We start from the raw sequence: 12,316 nt of genomic DNA, 5'->3' as shown, positions 1-12,316 counted from the left end.
TGTGTGCCGAGGAAATGGAGATCCAGAGGCACACATTTCTACAGAAGAGAAGCATATAGAAATGGAAACGTCAAGTACAAAAGCACTGTAATGCTAAATCCATGCAAATCACAGTTAGGCCATTCATTTTTGGCCATTCTGATTTAAAAGTAAGTAAAATTTATTTATTAGTCACAAATAAGGATTACATTAACACTGCAATGAAGTTACTGTGAAAGTCCCCTGGTCGCCACACTCCAGCGCCTGTTCGGGTCAATGCACCTAACCAGCACATCTTTCAGAATGCGGGAGGAAACTGGAGTACCCGGAGGAAACCCACCCAGGCACGGGGAGAATGTGCAAACTCCACACAGACAGTGGCCCAAGCTGGGAATTGAACCCAGGTCCCTGGTGCAGCAGTGCCAACCACTGTGCTATCGTGCCGCCCAATTTCAGAAGGAGGTCAAGATCTCAGAGTGCAATAGAAATGGAAAGTGCTGGAAAAACCCAGTTGGCGGGTTTCTCCGATCTCGTCCGTGCCCGTCCCACTGCAAGTGAGAATGGAGGATTTGTCCTTCCAGCCTAAATTTCAGTCACTTTCAGCGGCATTGGAGAATCCAAGCCGTGAGCAAGGACTGAGGTTTTTGGCCAGCTGATCGGGAGAGCGAAACAAAGTCAACGTCTCGTGTCCTTATGGGGGCGGCACGGTGGCACAGTGGTTAGCACTGCTGCCTCACAGAGCCAGGGACTCTGGTTTGATTCCCAGCTTAGGTCACTGTCTGTGCGAAGTCTGCACATTCTCCCCATGTCTGCGTGGGTTTCCTCCGGGTGCTCCGCTTTCCTCCCACAGTCCAAAAGACGTGCTAGTTAGGTGCATCGGCCATTCTAAATTCTCCCTCAGTGTAGCCGAGCAGGTGCCGGAGTGTGGCGACTAGGGGATTTTCACAGTGACTTCATTGCAATGTTAATGTAAGCCTACTTGTGACACTAGTAAATGAACTAAAAAAAAACTTTCCTTCAAAACTGTTCCAAAGAAACCATTGTAGCCTCGAAATGGATTGTTTCTCTGCTGAGATTTTCCAGTACTTGCTATTTTTATTTCAGATCTCCAGCAGTAGTTTGTTTGTATTACTATAGAAAATGTATGAGTTTCATAGGATGACAAATCATGAATCAGAAATTTTAGAGAAACTTGGATAGAGTTAAGCATGTTGCTGATAGAGGTATTCAAAATAAAGATGGATTCTGATGAGGAATATTAAATTGACTGGTACATTAAATTTTTATCAGTATTGGGTATCTGATTGGATAGGTTGTGTTTAACAATTCAGCAAGTTATATTAATGGTTATTAACTATCTAGGCTTTCAGCTCTGGCATTCCTTCCATTAGCTTCCCTTTCTCTCTTTAAGATACTGCTAAGAACATTTGATCAAATATTTGGTCACCTGTCCTAAAGTCTGCTTCTATAATTGAATGTCAATGGTTTGGCTAATATACTCCTGTAAAGTGCCTTGAGGTTCTTTGCTATATTAAGAAGAAGTAGATGTTCTTGTTGTTGAGGGGATGATAAGCAACTTAAGACTGAAATTCATCATGTTTCAAGTGCTGAACCACTGTAATCTCTCTTGTAATTCCCTGAAGAGTATTTCTCTCCAACAAAACATTCTTCCATTCCAATTCAGTGAACAGCGTTCATTCAGAATAAATCACCACCAAATCTTTTTGTTACTCAATCTGACAAAACAAAGCCTCGCAAAATTTCCAGAAGTAACAGCAGATAACCTCTGCTCCACAAGTTCCAGGTCCGCACTGAATACAAGTCTTCCATACAGAAAGACCCTGATGCATCACATGTCACAACCAAATGTGGGAGTTACAAAATAATCAATTCTATTGTGGAAACAGTTGATGCAGAGAGTTCTCATTCTACACATTTCCTATTCATTCTTTAGGTGGACATGAGCATAATTGGCAAGGCCAGCATTACAGGAGATGGGCTTCTAGCTGCAATGAATAAATGTATTCAGCCTACACTGATAAGGGGGCAGAAAACAGACAAGAGAGGTGACTCCCTTCTCGTTCCCAGGACTGTGACCTGGAGTGACCCTTGAACTTACTGGATTTGCATAGGCAAGATTACTAGGCAATGCCGGGGCGGGGGGGGCGGGGGGGGGGGGGGGGGGGGGGGGGGGGGGAAGAGAGATAGAACCTCTGGGTTTGTTTGACCAATAAATTCCTAATTCTGCTAGAAGATAGCTTGCTATTGGCCAAAGTAAATAGAGTGTATTAATGTAATTGGACCGTCCAGCTTGGATGACAAGTTGGGCGAGAGGATTGAATCTTCTGAATATATATCAGTTATGCTCATGTGATGTAACATCAGCGAGAAGTTAGAATCCTCTGACCATCTCTCTCCTGACCATCTCTCTCCCAATACGTGTTGGTCAAATAAGAACGTCTGTAACAGAGTACTGTCTTTCACAAGGCTTTGTGTTCGTTAGCTGAATACAAGACCCCCCCCCCCCCCCCCCGAGGGATGCCCCGAGAAAATCCCCTTACCTCCCTGAAGGGCAGTTGAGAGTCAAACACATCTGACGTCACATGTAGGTCAGACTCGGTAAAGAAAGCAGATTTCCTTTCCTAAAGGACATCAGTGAACCAGATGGGTTTTTCCGACAATCAATAATTGTTTCAGGGTCATCAGTAAATTCTTAAGTTCAGATTTTTTTTAAAAATTGATCCCCAGAACATTAGCTGAGTTTTTGGATTACTAGTCTAGCGATAATAGGCCATCACCTCCCCAAGGGTTAAGCACATTGTGGTCAGACTGGAGTCAGATGTAGACTAGACCGGGTGAAGATCGCAGATTGCCTTCCCTAAAGGAGATTACAACAATTGATAATAGTTTCATGGAGCTTTATATTTCAGATTTAATTAAATTCAAACGTTTCCAGCTGCCCGAGTGGGATTTGAACCCATGTCCCCAGAACATTGGCCAGAATCATGAGACTACTAGTACAGCTACAACACCACTATGCCACCATCTCTCCTCATGTGACTCACTTGTAGACGTGCAACAATGATCCTGCAGGTTTTGATCTGAATCGACCTTTTTTGGCAGATGAGGGTGACACGAATTGGAAACCAGCAGAGTCCTTTTTTTACAAAATGTACAATGGGCTCCGATTAATTCATCTGCTATTTAATTCAGATTAAGTGGTTGCGTCTTTACTGCTAGATCCATCCAACAGGAAGTAGTACTAAAGCAGTGGCCCAAACAGAAAAGTCTCTGTAAACATTTTTACTTTCCATTTGGGGCCTAGAGAAGCAGGAATGCCTCTCCAGACCCCACAAGGAAAGTAGAGGCCTACCTAGCTCTTGACAAGCCTCCCAGTGTGCCGAGGATGGTTTATTTGATCCTAGGCAGCAGTGCGCCTGCCCACCAGTCAGCTGCTATTTCCTGCTGATTTCAGGCAGGAAATAGCTTGGGTCGTGCAGATATTAAAACATTTGACAGCTTTTAAACAACACACTGATCAGAGGATTAGCACTGTGAATTTGAAAGCAAACAGTAGCAGAGAAATCCTGCAGTAATGTTTCAGAATTGTGGCGAGGCAAGCACACACTTTATTGCCCTAAAGGTTGTGGGCATCTGGATTGCATTGCCTGGGAAGGTAGTCGAGGCTGGAGACCTTACAACCTTTAAAGAAATATTTGGATGAGCACCAAATATCATAATATTCAAGGATATGGGACAAGTGCAGGAAAATGGGATAAGCGCATCTTTAGTGGTAGATATTATTGGTGCAGACTCAATGGGCTGAAGGGCCTTTTCTGCACTGTGTGATTATGACTCTAAGACAGAAGTTCAAAATAGGTCAAAAACAGGACCAGAATTTTTCAAATTGCAGCAACATGTGGATCCAACAATGCCACTTCATCCTTCTCAGATAAATTGCTGCTTGTCTTGCAAATTTCAGCTCCATTTTAGGTCTGATTCTATTGAGGAGCATCTGTGAGGATTCTGAAAATGCCCCAAGTTGTCAGTTGCTTGTGATTTGGATATCATACGGATGGAATGCTTTTGATATGCTGCAATACGGTCACTGATTTGAAGGAAACAATTGAAGCAGCCAGGTTTAACTGCTCTGAAAACCTTTACCATCCTAGGGGCTGGTGGCATTAATTCACACTGGAGGAGATTCTGTATTTGTTGTGTAAGCTTTTGCTTTTTATTACCTATAGGTATTAAAAGAATTGCCGTTCTCGAGTGAATGGGTATATGCGATATAATGCCCTTAATAAACCTCGCAAAGCACTTGCAAGATATGCCAAGAAAGCATTGCAAGCATTTTTCACAAATGTTTAGAAATCGATGAACAGGGGTGTTCTTCGATGTAGTAAAAGGGTAGAGGAGGCCAATGCAACATAAATTCCAAAAGGGAATTTGGAAAATAGGAGCAAAGCAGGTCATTCAGCTCCTCGATCCGTCTTTGCCATTCAATTAGATCATAGTTGCATATTGAAAATCTTTTGAACTTTTTTCCCCGACGGGGAGCTGCCAAGTACAGCTATACATGATATATAACATCATGGCAGTGTCCGCTTTAGGGCGGCACAGTAGCACAGTGGTTAGCACTGCTACCTCTCAACTCCAGGGGCCTGGGTTCGATTCCTGGCTTGGGGGGTCACTGTCTGTGTGGAATTTGCACGTTCGCCCCGTGTCTGTGTGGGTTTCCTCCGGGTGCTCTGGTTTCCTCCCACACTCCAAAGATGTGTGGGTTAGGTGGATTGGCTAAATTGCCCCTTAGTGTCAGGGAGACTGGCTAGGGTAAATGCATGGGGTTATGGGGATAGGGCCTGGGTGGGATTGTGGTCGGTGCAGACTTGACGGGCCGAATGGCCTCCTTCTGCATTGTAGGATTCTATGATATATTCTTGAAACGGAAAAATTTGCAGGGTCATGGGGAAAAAGCAAGCTCTCACGTAGAGTCAACAGTCTCAATGGACCAAATTGGCCATCCTTTGTAATGACCTCCCTCTGTGCTGTAAATTTCTATGATTCTGCGATAAGTGATAGGCTGCAAACTTGAATCCAGAGTTTTCCATTTAGTAAGCTCACAATGTTGTTAAGATTTTCCACTGGAAAAGTTTTGAGCAGAGACACTGCACAGAAAGAAAAAACCTGGATCAGCTACCCCTGTAGCTCTTGTGTTTTTCCTTGCAGTTTCACTAAGACTAGCCTTAATACTGAGATCCCAGAGTGGATACGATCTCAGCTGAGGAGAGTGTGGCACATGAAAACCTACAGGAGATGAAGACAATGGAACACTTGTTACAATCTCAGATCAGACCTCCAAATTTGGTGACAATGTGGTTCGGGATCAATAACTTTTTGTCCAAAGTAATCCTCTTACTAAGAGAATGAAGCCACAAAGATTATATGGTTTAAGACAAGAGAAACATATATATTATATGAGTCAACAAAGCAATATGAACAATATCCATCTCACAACACAAGGTAAACATCAATTAACAGGTAACCTGTGGTGGAACACACCACAAACTGCATATTAGAGTCTCAGAGATATTAAATAACAGACACAATCAAGACAAATCCCACAAAATGTCTCACAACCCACCCAGATGTCACTGACCCAAACATTTTTAAAAACTTTATTGCAGTCCAAAAGGGGTTTCAACTCTTCTCCTCTGACGATCTTGGCACAGTGGTTAGCACTGCTGCCTCACAGCGCCAGGGAGCCGGATCCGATTGCCGGCTTGGGTCACTGTCTGTGCGGAATCTGCACGTTCTCCCTGTGTCTCCGTGGGTTTCTTCCGGGTGCTCAGTTTCCTCCCACAATCCAAAAGGTGCGTTGGCCATGCTAAATTCTCCCTCAGTGTCCCCAAACAGGCACCAGAGTGTGACGACTAGGGGATTTTCATAGTAACTTAATTGCAGTGTTAATGTAAGCCTACTTGTGATACTAATCAATAAACTTTAAAACTTAACCTCCGATTTTCCTCAAAGAACTTCAAATCAAGGCTGCCTCAATGACTGTTCACCTCCCAGTTGCTGGATTTCTTCTTCTAAGACTGAGTCCCACTTGATTTACAAGCTGAACTCCCACTATTTACTCAGCAGCACAACTCCAGCTCCCCAGCTGCTTTGAGCAGAGACACACTGCGCACATGCAGCACTTTTACCCCAACGGCCAAATTCACTAACAGACCACAGCTGCTTCCAAGCTTTTATTTGGCCAACTCTGAGCTCTCTGGCAGATAGCTTCCTTCCAGCTCCAGAGCTGTTGTACCCTAGGACTTCTCCAAGCCCAAACTGTCCAGCGGCACGGGTCAGCCTCTCCTGACGAGCTTCTCTGAGCCCCAACTGCATGGAGCCTGTGACAACCGGCTAAAATATCCCAACTGGATCTCTCCCTTGCTTCTGAGCAGAATTGAATATAGGAAACATTGGAATGCAGCAATCTACAATTAACCAACTGCCACTCTTCATAGGTGCTTTTTACAAGAACACAAGGAAAAAATAGATTTCATACATTGAAGTCAAATGGAAGAAGGCACTAAATTGAGTGCATGACCCTACCAAACTGTGTTAACTCAACATTATAACCTTGCCTGGCTCTTCCTGGAGGCGTTTAACGGTCTGATTGATGCTCCACAACTCCTCCCTCTTTCTAAAGTGCCATGCCCTAAGAGGACTTTGGCAACCAAGGACATCCATTGGATTGGTCCACAATTATACTTGGCAAAGTACTGCAGTGGTTTTCCGTTGCCTTTCTCAGTATGATTGACCAGGAAACATTCCTGCTCTTACCACCTGTATGTATTGCAAGCATATTGGGAGGATTTACACATTGATAACAGAGAAAATAGGAGCAAGGAGAATAGGCAATTCAACACTTTGAACCTACTCTACCATTCATTATGATCATGGCTGATCATCCATAACCTGTTCCCGGTTACCCCCCATATCTTTTGATCCCTTTAGCCCAAAGAGTTATATCTAATTCCTCCTTGAAAACATACAATGTTTTGGCCTCAACTGTTTTTTTGTGGTAGTGATTTCCACAGGCTCACCGCACTCTGGGTGAAGAAATTTCTCCCCATTTGGGTCATAAATGGTTTACTCCATATCCTCAGACAGTGACCCCTGGATCTGGATGCCCCGCCATCGGGGACATCCTTCATCCATCTAGAATCTGGTGCTGTTAGAATTTTGTAGATTGCTACGAGATTCCGCCCCTGCCCCCCGCACCCCCCATTCTTTTAAACTCCAGCGAATATAATTCTACTCAATCTCTCCTCATATGTCAGTCCCACCATCCCAGGGATCAGTCCGGTAAATGATCTCTGTACTCCCTCTATAGCAAGAACAATCTTCCTTAGATAAAGAGACCTAGTTGATGTGATTTATTTAGACTTTCAGAATGGTTTCGACAAGGTCTCACATAGCAGATTACTTTGTAAAGTTAAAGTGCATGGGATTGCAGGTCTTGAGATGGATAGAAAACTGGTTAGCAGAGAGGAAGTAAAGAGATGATAAATGGGTCTTTTTCCGATTGGCAGACAGTAACTAGTGGGGTACCACATGGTTAGGACCCCAACTGTTGATGATTTAGAAGAGGGAACTAAATGTATTATCTCCAAATTTGGAGATAATACAAAGTTGAGTGGGAGGGTGAGCTGTGAGGATGCTGCAGAGATGCTTCAGTGTGATTCGGACAGGTAGCGCTAGTGGACATATGCATGGCAGATGCAGTATAATGTAGCTACATGTGAGGTTATACACTTCAGTAGCAAAAATAGGAAGGCAGATTATTATTTGAAGGGTGTAAATTGAGAGAGGTGGATGCTCAGCGAGACCTTGGTGTCATCGTGCATCAGTCACTGAAAGTAAGCATGCAGGCAGTAAAGAAGGCAAATGGTATGTTGGCCTTCATAGCAAGAGGATTTGAGTGTAGGAATAGAGATGTTTTATTGCAATTGTACAGGGCATTGGTGAGGCCACACCTGGAGTATTGTGTGCAGTTTTGGTGTCCTTATCTGAGAGAGGATGTCTTTGCTATAGAGGGAGTGCAGCAAAGGCTTACCAGGCTCATTCCTGGGATGGCAGGTCTGTCACATGAGGAGAGACTAAGTCAGTTAGTATTGTATCCATTGGAGTTTAGACAAGTGAGGGGGAACTCATAAAAACTTATAAAATGAATGGTGGAGCAGGCTCGAAAGGCCGAATGGCCTTCTCCTGCTTCTATTTCCTATGCTACCATGTTTAAAACTGCACACAATATTCCAGGTGTGGCCTCACCAAGGCACTGTATAATTGCAGCAAGAAGTCTCACAACACCAGGTTAAAGTCCAACAGGTTTATTTGGAAGCACAAGCTTTGTTTACCCCAGTCCAATACCGGCATCTCCACATCATAATTGCAGCAAGACATCCCTACTCCTGTATTCTAATCCTCTTTCTATGAAGGCCAACATGCCACTTGTCCTCTTTACCACCCGCTGCATCTGCATGCTTACTTTCAGCGAGTGGTGTACAAGGACATCTAGGTTTCATTCATATTCCCCTCGCTCAATCTATAGCCATTCAGATAATAATCTGCCTTCCTGTTTTTGCTTCTAAAGTGAATAACCTCACATTTATCCACATTATACTGCTTCCGCCATGCATTTGCCCACTCACTCAGCTTGTCCAAATCATACAGAAGCATCTCTGCATCCTCCTCACAGCTCACCCTCCCACCCAGCTTTGTTCATCTGCAAATTTGGAGAATAGATCAGTTCTTCCTTGGCCCATACCCTACTTGTGCACGATGTTTTGTTGAAATCCACCCATTCGTTTTTGAGATATAGGGTGGAATTTTCCCACTACTATTCCAGTGGCGGGCGGGATGTGAACCGTGCAAAGGTCGGTTGACCTCAGGTGGGATTTTCCAGCTTTGGGGCGAGCGCAGCCAGAAAATTCCGCCCTTATTGTTTACAGACCAATGGCTTTGGCATAACCTCCCTTCAGTAGCGGAAGCAACTGGGGACAAAATGTAAACATTGGCATGGGTTGGATTCTCAAGATGTTGCAACCTGAAGCAGTGAGCTTCAGATTCGAGTTTACAATAATCAAGGCTTATTTCTCAAACTCAGCCGTGTTCCCATGAAGAAAGAGGGAACTCAGAAGAAGATGCCATCACAAGCCTGTTCGTTCTGGAAGGGTGGAAGACGATACTTCAGGGGAAAATTTATATTTTATTTCATTGACAGGAGTTAAAATCTCACTTCACTGCACATTCTCATGTCGCAGGTAGAAACTGTGATTTCCCTTATTCGAAGGTACCAACTCAACATAGCGTTGAAACATTGAGCAGAGAAAGTGAAACCAAAAGGAAATAAAAACAGGAATGAAAAGAGTACAAATCTGTTTAAATCGTACAATTCGAACGGTTTCCTCGCTATCTTAACATTTTTAAAGCTACTCCTATTGTTCCCGACCTGATACCCACACGAATTAATTCCTTTTTTTACGCCATTCACTCATCAGCAATGTAGACATCTTGTAAATCCAGGCGCATCACTAACGAATCCTGAACCATCGAAAGTAAACATTTTCCTTTATGCCCTCGACAGATCAAACATCTTTCGTTACTGTCCCATCTTTCGTTACTGTCCGAACCGACACACCAGACACTCAACCCCAGGCTCAAAACTTAGAAACACACCAACGTGAGCTGGAAATCCCATCACATTGCTTTCACCGCGCACAACACTGGGAAAGCAGATCGATTAACCTTCGTTCAAATCTCACCTCGCCGAGTCAAGTGTCCCTTCTGTCCATCTCAAGACGCACATCTCTTATCAATCCAAATGTCCCGTTCCACGAAATCCCAAAGCTTTTTCCACGGATTCAGTGTCAAAGTTGCAACAGCCACAGCAGGGAAGCTGCCTTACATTTACCAACAGCCCGAATGTGTAAATTCTACTTTCACTTCCACTCTTCAGCCTGTTCACAACTTTCACTTTAGCCCTCACAGCAAAAGATACACTCCCGGGGTCATCCCTCATCATGCACAGCCGTGCTTGGGTGAGTTTTGCATCAATAAATATTACTTCAATTTACGGAGCAATTAAAATCTTGTTGAAAAGATTTAAATGTGACATGGGCTACAGGAGGCCTAAACTGGGTAGCCCACCCCACCCAAAAAAACAACAGGGGGGAAATCACACTGGCATGAACAACACACGTCCGATGGTTACTTGCTTGTGGCATGACACCTCTTTTTTTATTCTTTCAGGGGATGTGGGCATCGTTGGCTCGGCCAGCATTTATTGCCTGTCCCTAAATCCCCAAACCTCTGTGCTGTCTGCTCATTTCCAGTGATTCCTGTGGGAAGTCGGCACTAACTGTGATGTTGTGCAGTCATGATGTGGAGATGCCGGCGTTGGACTGGGGTAAACACAGTAAGAGTTTTAACAACACCAGGTTAAAGTCCAACAGGTTTATTTGGTAGCAAATGCCATTAGCTTTCGGAGCGCTGCCCCTTCGTCAGATGGAGTGGACATCTGCTCTCAAACAGGGCATACAGAGACACATACAGAGACAGCAGTCCGAAAGCTAATGGCATTTGCTACCAAATAAACCTGTTGGACTTTAACCTGGTGTTGTTAAAACTCTTACTGTTGTGCAGCTGCAAGCGTCACCAGAGAACCAAAAAATAATAATTTAGAATACCTACAGTGGAGAAAGAGGCCATTCAGCCCATTAAATCTGCACCAACTCTTAGGCAGGCTTACCCTGTAACCCCACATATTTACCTGCTAATCCTCGTAACCTAGATATCTTGGGACACTAAGGGGCAATTTATCATGGCCAATCCACCTAACCTGCAGATCTTCAGACTGTGGGAGGGAACTGGAGCACCTGGAGGGACCGCACGCAGACACAGGGAGAACGTGCAAACTCCGCACAGTCACCCAAAGCCGGAATTGAACCTGGATTCCTGGCACTGTGAGGCAGCTAACCACTGTGTCACCGTGCCAACCAACTTGCTGGGACCATTTAAATCTCGCCTGCTTCTCTTAAACAGAGATGAACTGCGGCTGTTGTATGAATTGACAGTCCTGCAGGAAGTAAATCTGACTGGGAAACAGTGCAAGTTTGTACAGCATTGGTAAGAGTGGGCTCCAAGGCTTCCATACGTGGCACTGCAAGCCTCAGTGGAGGAGGTGAACAGGAGGAGAGATGTCCTGTGTTCACAAGGGGCCAGGGAGTACTTCAGACACGACATGTAGCCATGGCTGGTCTTGGGCTTCAACTCCACTTTCCTGCCTAATTTCCATTTCCGTTGATTCCCAGAGAAATCAAAAAGCTGTCTACCTCAGGCTTAAACATATTCAATTTAGGGCGGCACGGTAGCACAGCGGTTAGCACTGCTGCTTCACAGCTCCAGGGACCTGGGTTCGATTCCCAGCTTGGGTCACTGTCTGTGTGGAGTTTGCACATTCTCCTCGTGTCTGCGTGGCTTTCCTCCGGGTGATCCGGTTTCCTCCCACAGTCCAAAGATGTGCGGGTTAGGTTGATTGGCCAGGTTAAAAATTGCCCCTTAGTGTCCTGAGATGCGTAGGTTAGAGGGATAAGTGGGTAAAATATGTAGGGATATGGGGGTAGGGCCTGGGTGGGATTGTGGTCGGTGCAGACTCGATGGGCCGAATGGCCTCTTTCTGTACTGTAGGGTTTCTAGGATTTCTATGATGATTTCAATGATTGAGCACCCACAACCCTCTGAGTGAAGAAATTTCTCATAAACTCAGTCTTAAATTATTTGTCCCTTGTCTTGAAACTGTACCCTCTCAATTCCCCAGCCAGGGCAAACAACTTATCAGTACTGATGCTGTAGCCCCTTCATAATCCTGAATGTTTCAGTGGGGTCACCTCTCATTCTTCTAAATTCGTGAGAACATAAACCAAATTTACTCAGCTTTTCATCATAGCCCTCCCATCCAGGGACCAGTCTACCAAACTTCAGCTGTGCCACTTCCAATGCCAGCTTATCCTTTCTTAAATATGGAGAAGTACTTGAGTTATGATCTCGCAAAGCCCCACACAAATATAGCAAGACCACTTCAGTCTTGTATTCTGATCCCACCGCAATAAAGCTCAACATGCCATTTGCTTTCTTCATTGCATACTAACCTTTTGTATTACTTGTACAAGTACACCCATGTATCTCCGAACATCAACATTTACAAGTTTCACCCCTTTAAAAAAATATTTTGCTATCTTACACATGGTGCCTAGATCCCAGCAAGTGTCAGGTCAAGTGA

The 12,316-nt window shown here is 44.4% G+C and overlaps 1 long non-coding RNA gene across 2 annotated transcripts in view; it reads right to left on the bottom strand.

Moving 5' to 3' along the window:
- LOC144505471 (uncharacterized) overlaps nucleotides 1–10,358 on the bottom strand; it is a 126,709-nt gene extending 116,351 nt beyond the window's left edge. Inside the window, exon 1 of one of the 2 annotated variants that reach the window (XR_013499816.1) lies at nucleotides 9,801–10,358. This is a non-coding gene — a long non-coding RNA (uncharacterized LOC144505471). The remainder of the gene's footprint in view (nucleotides 1–9,800) is intronic. The other variant, XR_013499815.1, reaches the window with a different exon arrangement.
- Nucleotides 10,359–12,316: the final 1,958 nt, after the last annotated feature.

The sequence above is a fragment of the Mustelus asterias genome, chromosome 16, assembly GCF_964213995.1.
Source record: "Mustelus asterias chromosome 16, sMusAst1.hap1.1, whole genome shotgun sequence".
NCBI lineage: Eukaryota > Metazoa > Chordata > Chondrichthyes > Carcharhiniformes > Triakidae > Mustelus > Mustelus asterias.
Note: the sequence above shows the minus strand (reverse complement) of the source record. Positions and strands in the feature narration are given on the sequence as shown.